Source organism: Octopus bimaculoides, chromosome 3 (assembly GCF_001194135.2).
Source record: "Octopus bimaculoides isolate UCB-OBI-ISO-001 chromosome 3, ASM119413v2, whole genome shotgun sequence".
NCBI classification, from domain to species: Eukaryota; Metazoa; Mollusca; class Cephalopoda; order Octopoda; family Octopodidae; genus Octopus; species Octopus bimaculoides.
Genome location: NC_068983.1, coordinates 34,148,480 through 34,156,570, shown reverse-complemented (window position 1 = coordinate 34,156,570; position 8,091 = coordinate 34,148,480).

Here is an 8,091-nt window from a genome sequence, read left to right as displayed (position 1 = left end):
ATATATATATATATATACATAGCTATTTTGTGTTTCAGAAACATCTCTAGAGAGATATTGTAAACCAGTTAGTGTAGCGGAAATATTTATCAGTAGAGCACATATGTCAGATATTTCAGAAATTGATATTCTAGAGGTTGAAAATGACGAAAAATAACAGCAGCCATAACCATCACTAGCAAACGAGTATAGCCTGGTAGTATATTGTGTAGATAGGTTATCGGAAATTGAGGAACAATAATGGAATTGTTGTAACAGATGTTTGGTGGAGGTTTCAGCTTAAGGCAAATATGATACGACCAGATGCTCAAGAACCTAATACTAATAAAGAAGAATTGTATTAATTATGTGTAAGCAGTTGATGGAAAATTTAATTGCCTCCGAATAATTGCGTAGTGTCTGTTTCACTTTAATTACCAGAGAATATTTTTGTCTTTGAAGGCTTGTAGCCTCAGCAGGTAAGGTAATCAGCTTATGATCTTAAATTCGCCAGTTCAGTTCCTTGACCTCACAGTGCGTCGTGAGCTTCAGCAAAGCATTTCTTCTCAATTTGCTCTAGCCTAGTGCTGTTGCAACCATCTCAACTCTCTAACTTTTAAATCCTGGATGTTTTGCTGAGTCTAGTAGGGGTAGAAAGAATATTAGTTATCTATATCATCATCCTCTTGACTATTTTCCTGGGCTATATATAGATATTTTTTTACTACAGAGCATTGTAAAGCGTAATGCAATACTAATTTAGGTTGATTGATTATAACAGATTTTATTTTAGTTGGGATAATGATGGTTCTCATAATGGTTTTTAGATCCCAGATCAGCCATGATCAGACAAACTTTTATTCAATTTGTTTCAGTCTTGACCATATTGTCTTTTCCATATGTATGGCGAAGACAATATCATTCAACCCAACTTGTTTTTACAGTCAGTAAGTATATTTATCGATTGCTTGGCTTCTATTTCTAGCAGAGAGGTGGATTCCCATGTTGCTTCACACTGACCATAGGGTTAAAAAACGAATTAAGGAAGGACTGTCTTTATTGTAGCGTGCGCAAGCACACACACACACGCACACACACACACACACACACGCACACGCACACGCACACACACACACACACACACACACACACACACACACACACACACACACCGGCACAAGCCCTTTATTTCTACGGTATTATTCATATCTACTTCGTGTTCAGCAATTAAAAACAATTTATTAGATGTTCTCTGGGAGTTTCTAATATATATATCTAATATATACCTAATATATATCTTAGAAGAAAAAAGCAATTAATAAACAAGGAATTAGGGAATGTTTCATCTCAGAATGTGTACATAAGAGTAGAATCGATAATGTGTATTGTGAAATTAATTCTAATGATATTTTTCCGGGACTAGATTTTTTTTCTTTAAGCAAAAGTAATTTCGACTCTGATAATAAAGTCAAGTTAAAACCTAGGTTTAATATTAATTATGATAATAATAATCCAACCGTAAAACATAGTATTGGGAGGACTAATAAAAATTCTTTTAAATATGAGAACCAAATTCAAGTGAATAAATTCCTGTGAAATTGTAAAAATAAAATTATCCTTTAAAATATCAGTGTTTAAGTGAAAATATAGTCTTAATTATAATTGTATTTCATATATTATATAATAAGCGTAAAATTTCAAAAAAGGTAATTTCTTTAATAAATGGATAACTAATTGTCGTGACGTAAAATCTTACTTTCTAATTGTAATAACGTAGAATTCTTATGCTTACTTTTAATTATTTCGTTATCCACTGACATGAGAGCTCAGCCACTTGCACGTTAATTTCACGAGCAGGCTGTTCCGTTGATCGGATCAACTGGAACCCTCGTCGTCGTAAGCGACGGAGTGCTAACAACATATCCACTGACATCAACAAGAGTTATATACAAAACTGCTTTTCTTTGATTATGTTTCTTCTTCACTTTCTTTTTAGATTAGATTAGACTCGGAATGTTTGAGAGGAACACATTGAGCCAATTTTCTAACTTTTCCGACGGCAGGCAGGTGTCAATGAATGGTTCTCTGCTAGTTCCTCAACAGTTACGATGGATTTTTGCTAGGCCAGTCTTTGCAGGACGTCCTCGTCGAGCCCTGCAGATCTTCCGGTACGAGGCTCGTCTTCTAGATTGAAGTTTCTAGATCAGAATTTCTGGAACCACCGTTGACACTGGCTTACGCTTATTGTCCGAACCTCATATTCAGTATGAATATTCTTCACACTTTCCATTGCGTTGTAGCCTTTATTCAACTCATAAAGCAAAATATTCTGAATATTCTACTTTGTCACTTCCATTTGCAAAAATAACTGTTAAAATAGAACTGCACTCCTGAAAATATGCACTAAGAATTAGTACAAAAACAAGGTAAAATTACTACCTGGTTTTATAGCAAGTTGATTCAGGGAGTTTGTCCCGTCCCTCTCCGACTTTTAGTTCAGGTAATTGAAATAACCGCATTATTTATGGGATGACCCAATATATATTGACACAACAGAAACTATTGTCGGCTTTGTACGATGAATTCTACAATTAAAGATGTGATTTATTCTGTCCGTATTTTTGTTATACATATATCTATACCTCTATGCGCGCGCGCGTATGTGTGTGCGTACATGTGTATGTGTGTGCGTACATGTGTGCGTGTATATATATATATATATATATATATATATATATATATATATATAGAGAGAGAGAGAGAGAGAGAGAGAGAGAGAGAAAGTGTGAGAGAGAGAGAGAGTGAGAGAGAGATAAAGATTGATAGACGTGTGTGTGTTTGTGTGTGTATGTGTGTGTGTGTTCACATGTATCCACTGATATACAATTATAAAGGTATTTATGAACATCATAGTGGCTTCTGCACCTCTTTGTGCATATTCCGCACAGGGAAGCTAAAATAGGTTACCTTTTAATGGATCCTGGGAATTCCTTCGAAAATCTGCAAGTAAATTATCATCACCACCATCTAATTCATATATGCATATGTATTGCACAATCTTATAATTACCAATGCAAGCTACATCTTTTTTACATTAAGAAGGAAGAAATATTTTATTTTTCAGAGCCAATTAATTATAGAATGAAGTAAGAGCAGTGTCAGCGATGCCACATCGATTTCTCATAAAACATGTTTCGGCTCGTACACGCCATTAATTTTCTTGCGGAAGGCACTAGCAAGTTTTGCCTAGAAAATTCAAACTAATATTTGATTTCATCTATATGTGAGCAATAATTGGTGTAAATATCTTGCTTTTTGAGTGATCAAAGTGGATTCGAAATAAAAAGAGTGCATGTGCCTTGTGCCTGGAATTATTTGGAAAATACAAATTAATATTTTATCCCCACGTATGTGATAATTGGAGTGAAAACTATAAATTTTGCATGATCAAAGTCGATATAAAATTAAGTCGCGTATAAGGAAATTAACTAGTATATGGTGATCTTGTTCCGGAGTATAAAATTTAAATCATGAGAAAGAGTGCATCATATATTGATTGGTGATAGAAAATGAAGGAACAGAAGTTGAATTACGAAAGGTTTCGTAGAGCAGTTTAAGCTAGATAATTAATTAAAGATTATATGAAAGACTGGCTAGATCTACTAGTTCAATGAAAAATATGTGGTGAATAAATTGGTAAATTGTGGAGAAGTAAGTAATGAAGAATTTTGCAAAAGCAATTTAGTAACACTAAACTGAATGAAGGAAAATGATTGATAGAAATTTACGATGAATATTTTTTTTTTTTGTTTCGATCATAGATCAGGTGGGCCATCACCTTGAAAAGTTTTAGTCTTTAATAATGATTCCAGCACCTATTTTCGATACGGTACTTGTCTCACTCATCACAATTTCTCGAACTTCTATGTTCGACAGACTGTGATAAATAAACAGTGAGCATCGTTTTTCAAATACTGTCAACTTAGCGACGGTGCACACTCGACAAGCCTTTGCATAGTTTTCAATTTCCATCCACCATTTTCACTTCCATGGCTTCGTGGTAACAATAGTTAACTTGAGTATAAATGACGTGCTCTGAGACGGAACTCAAAACCACTTTCTTTCAAATCAAACCTTTTAATCACATACATCTGAGTGCTCTACAATCCATTTTCAAATATATGAAAATCTTAACGAATATTGAATGACCACCTTTGATTACAATACTGTAGTACTAAAGGTGATGTAGGGCGAAACAACAGCAGAAAATAATGACTGAATAATGAAGCTGTTTGCTCTATGTCTAAGCAAATGAGTTGATGGTCATCAGTGGAACGTTTGATCATAGGTCTTCTTGTTTATGGCAGGTCTGGAGCTAAAGTTTTACAAGTGAATAATTGAAAACTGGTGTTCAACGTTTTGGAGGAAGCAAATGAAGATCATTGTTGCGAATAGAGTCTGAAATATGTAATTGAAGGAAACTAAAAGAGAAATTGTCGGTTTCCATAGTTACCGAGCAATATCAAAGGTGATTTGAAATACGATACAATTCCCTGGCGATATATGGAATGACTAGCTTATTTGTAGTCTTATTTTTGCTGTTCTTTACTAATAAAAATTTACAAAATAATGTATTATGTAGATTTGTCATAAAACACAAGAGATTTATCTAAAGGCTGTTGCATAACTGGTTTATTGTGTATCAGCTAAGATAACTAAATATTTTGAAGTGGTGTTTGGTGTTGAATGTGATACTTAAATAAATACCAAATCTTCATGGGCTGTAAATAGGGAGCGTCTAAAACCTGTGAGCTGATAGTTCGAATTTCATTAGAGAATCCTAGTCAAGTAAATAACACATTTGACTTCGGGCCGAAGTGTCAGTGACTCACAATAATGCCAGTATTTCTTACTACTACTTCTCACATACAGGCGCACACACTCACACACACACTCACTCAATCATTCACTCACACACACACACACATAGACTTTTCAGCCACACCTTCAGGTAAATGGCAAAATGTCAGGAGTTAAAGTTTACCACTATGAAGAGCTGGTATATTATTCCTAAGAGTTTTGCAGTCTAGCATTAATAAAAAATAATATTTTTCGCATTTATCACAAAAATCTTACACTAAGTAATTAGCATTCGTTGCTGTCTATAGTATAAACGGACGTGGTTTTCTTTCTTTTTTTTTTTTTTTTTTTTTTTTTTTTCATTTTTTTCATTCGCTTATCTGACTGCTTAATTCTAGACATGACGTCATTGATTATTTCATCATAAATAACGTATATAAACACCCGACATCAAGCCTAACCCCATACTAACTGACATATTGAAGAAATTAATAATGCCCTGTACGAGAAACATATAATTTTACTTATGAGTAAATGAAATAATCCTCGGATGAAGTAGCCGTGGCTTCTTTCTTAGTGGTCCGCGTTCGTGGTGTTCTATGTTGCTTGAATAGAGAATAAATGGCAGCAAGATATGGAGATTCAGTAAAAAAAAATATGGAAGTATTAACTTCTTATGATCTAAGACGTTATGCGCATCGCTTTGAAGAAAGCCCAGTACAACAAAAAAACACTACGGATTCTTACTAAGTTTTGGTAAAAATTCCAGGTCAAACGACAAAATATGCAGTTACGTCTATGCTATGTCGATATAATTTTAACACGTGGAGATTAAAAGAAGTATAGTTTTAAGAAAATGAATTAAAGTCGGTAGTTTGAGTGAAATAAGATGATACAAGCTCTGTAGTATGGCTCTCACTCAGTAAGTAATAAATATTAGAAATAATACATTTCTAAACCTCTCAAAGAGATTTATGCAGTAGTGATACGATGAAGTACTTGTAGGCTGTCAACTTAATGTGACAGTCCCCTGAAGGGAATAATACTACTGTTGGTTAGATCTAGGAAGCTGCACCGCTTCCTGTCGGCCTTGACATATTTTCTGTGTCTTTATGTTTACAAGGGAGAGACAAGCACCTCCACCCAGCTAAACCTGCATCCAGAGACATGTTTCTGGGTCTTTTCTCGTCATCAGTCTGGAGTAGCATACCTGCAAGTCGAAGATGCCTGTCAAGCTCTTGTGAACATATAATAATTCTAGAGAAATACATTCACTGATTTCAAATTTAGAAATAATACATTTCTAAATCTCTCAGAGAGATTTATGCAGTAGTGATACGATGAAGTAGTTGTATGTTCTCAACTTAATGTGACAGTCCCCTGAAGGAGGGAATAGTACTACTGTTGGTTAGACCTAGGAAGCTGCACCGCCTAAGGACACAGAAAAAGTGTCAAGGCCGACAGGAAGCGGTGCAGCTTCCTAGGTCTAACCAACAGCGGTATTATTCCCTTCAGGGGACTGTCACATTAAGTTGACAGCATACAACTACTTTAATAAATATTAATTTCGAATTTTGTCAGCTGGTCTGTTACTGTTTAAAAATATAGTTTACGTCAAAATTTACCTATAAAATGTTAACGTTCTTTCTACTTTTGGCAGAATACCAGCAGTTTTTCGAAGGAAATATAAAATCGAATACATCGAACTTAGTGTTCAACTAGTACTTGTTTATTGACTCCAAAAGAATGAAAAGTAAACTCGACTCTGCATCTTTCAGCTCAGAATATAAACAGCCGGACGAAGTTTCGTTAAGCGTTTTTGTTATCGTTTCGTTCATTTATGCAAATGTCCTTCTGATTTTGGAGATTTAAACCAAACAGGTTAAGATAGATTTAAATACGAGGAAAATGAATGCAAACAGTTTCTAAATGTTCTTCATATCTTTCCAAAGAAAACATATTCAGAAAGTCAAGGGGTATCATATCCAACACAGTTGCGGACTTAATTGAAAAGAGATTCATGTAAATTTTTCATTGAATTCCCAACTATATGTATTCGTAGATGTATTTATAAATATTGCTCTAAAACGTACTTCAGCTCCTACTTTCATTTAATTTCATGAACAACACCAGAAAACTGTGCTTGGCTGTATTTCTGATATCTTCTTTTTAAAAATATATACAGAATAGACAACATCAGAAGAATAACACGCAAACAAAAGAAAGGTCTTCCTTGATCTGATGTATGTCTTATATAAAGGTTGAGATATGCAGTTGATAAATTTAAGCCGAGGGAAAAGGTTATTAGAAAAAAAGGTGGTAGGTATAGTGGAAAAAAGATATATAGACGACGAAGGGGAAAACAGTTGTGGGAAGAGTAAGAAAAGAAAAATAGTGGAAAGAGTTAAAAGAAAATGGATTTGGAAAAGATGAAGATGATTGTATTGCTGTCCATGCTGCCATTGCAATTTCCACGACTACTACGGCTCTTTCAGCTACTGCGGATGATGATGTTCATGATGATGTTAGAGAGGGTAGAGAGGGGAAAGAAGAAGGAAGATAAGAGGCATGAAGACTAAAAAGAGGGAAAGACAAAGTAGTAGTAGTAGTAGTAGTAGTAGTAGTAGTAGTAGTAGTAGGAGGAGGAGGAGGAGGAGGAGGAGGAGTAGAAAAAGAAGAAAAAGTAAAGGAGAAAGAAGAGAAGGAAGAAGAAAATAATAATAATAATAATAATAATAATAATAATAATAATAATAAGAAGAAGAAGAAGAAGAAGAAGAAGAAGAAGAAGAAGAAGAAGAAGAAAGGAAAAAAGGAAGGAAAAGAAGTGGATAAGGCAAAACAGTTAAATATAACTAACTTCAAATGCTAGATCCACATATAGTATCAAAAATACATAGGCATCATATATCCATACAGGTAAAAACATAAACAGATATATATATATATATATATATATTTTTTTTTAAAGTTTCAGCTTAGAGCTGCGGCCATGCTGATGCACCACCGTGTTGCTACACTGATATTACAGGGAGCCTCTTACAATATGTGGTACTTGGTGAAGAATGGAGTTTGATTTAGCAACCCTCATTTGCACCTCCTCTCGATAGGAAGAGGTCCAGCTTTGATTTAAAAACTCCTACATCTACTTTGTGTAGATTCCTCAGGCTCTTTGGGAGAATATTAAAAAGCTGTGGGCCCCTGAATCCCAAGCTGTTGCAGTAACTGGTCCTGAAGCGCGATGGCATTGCT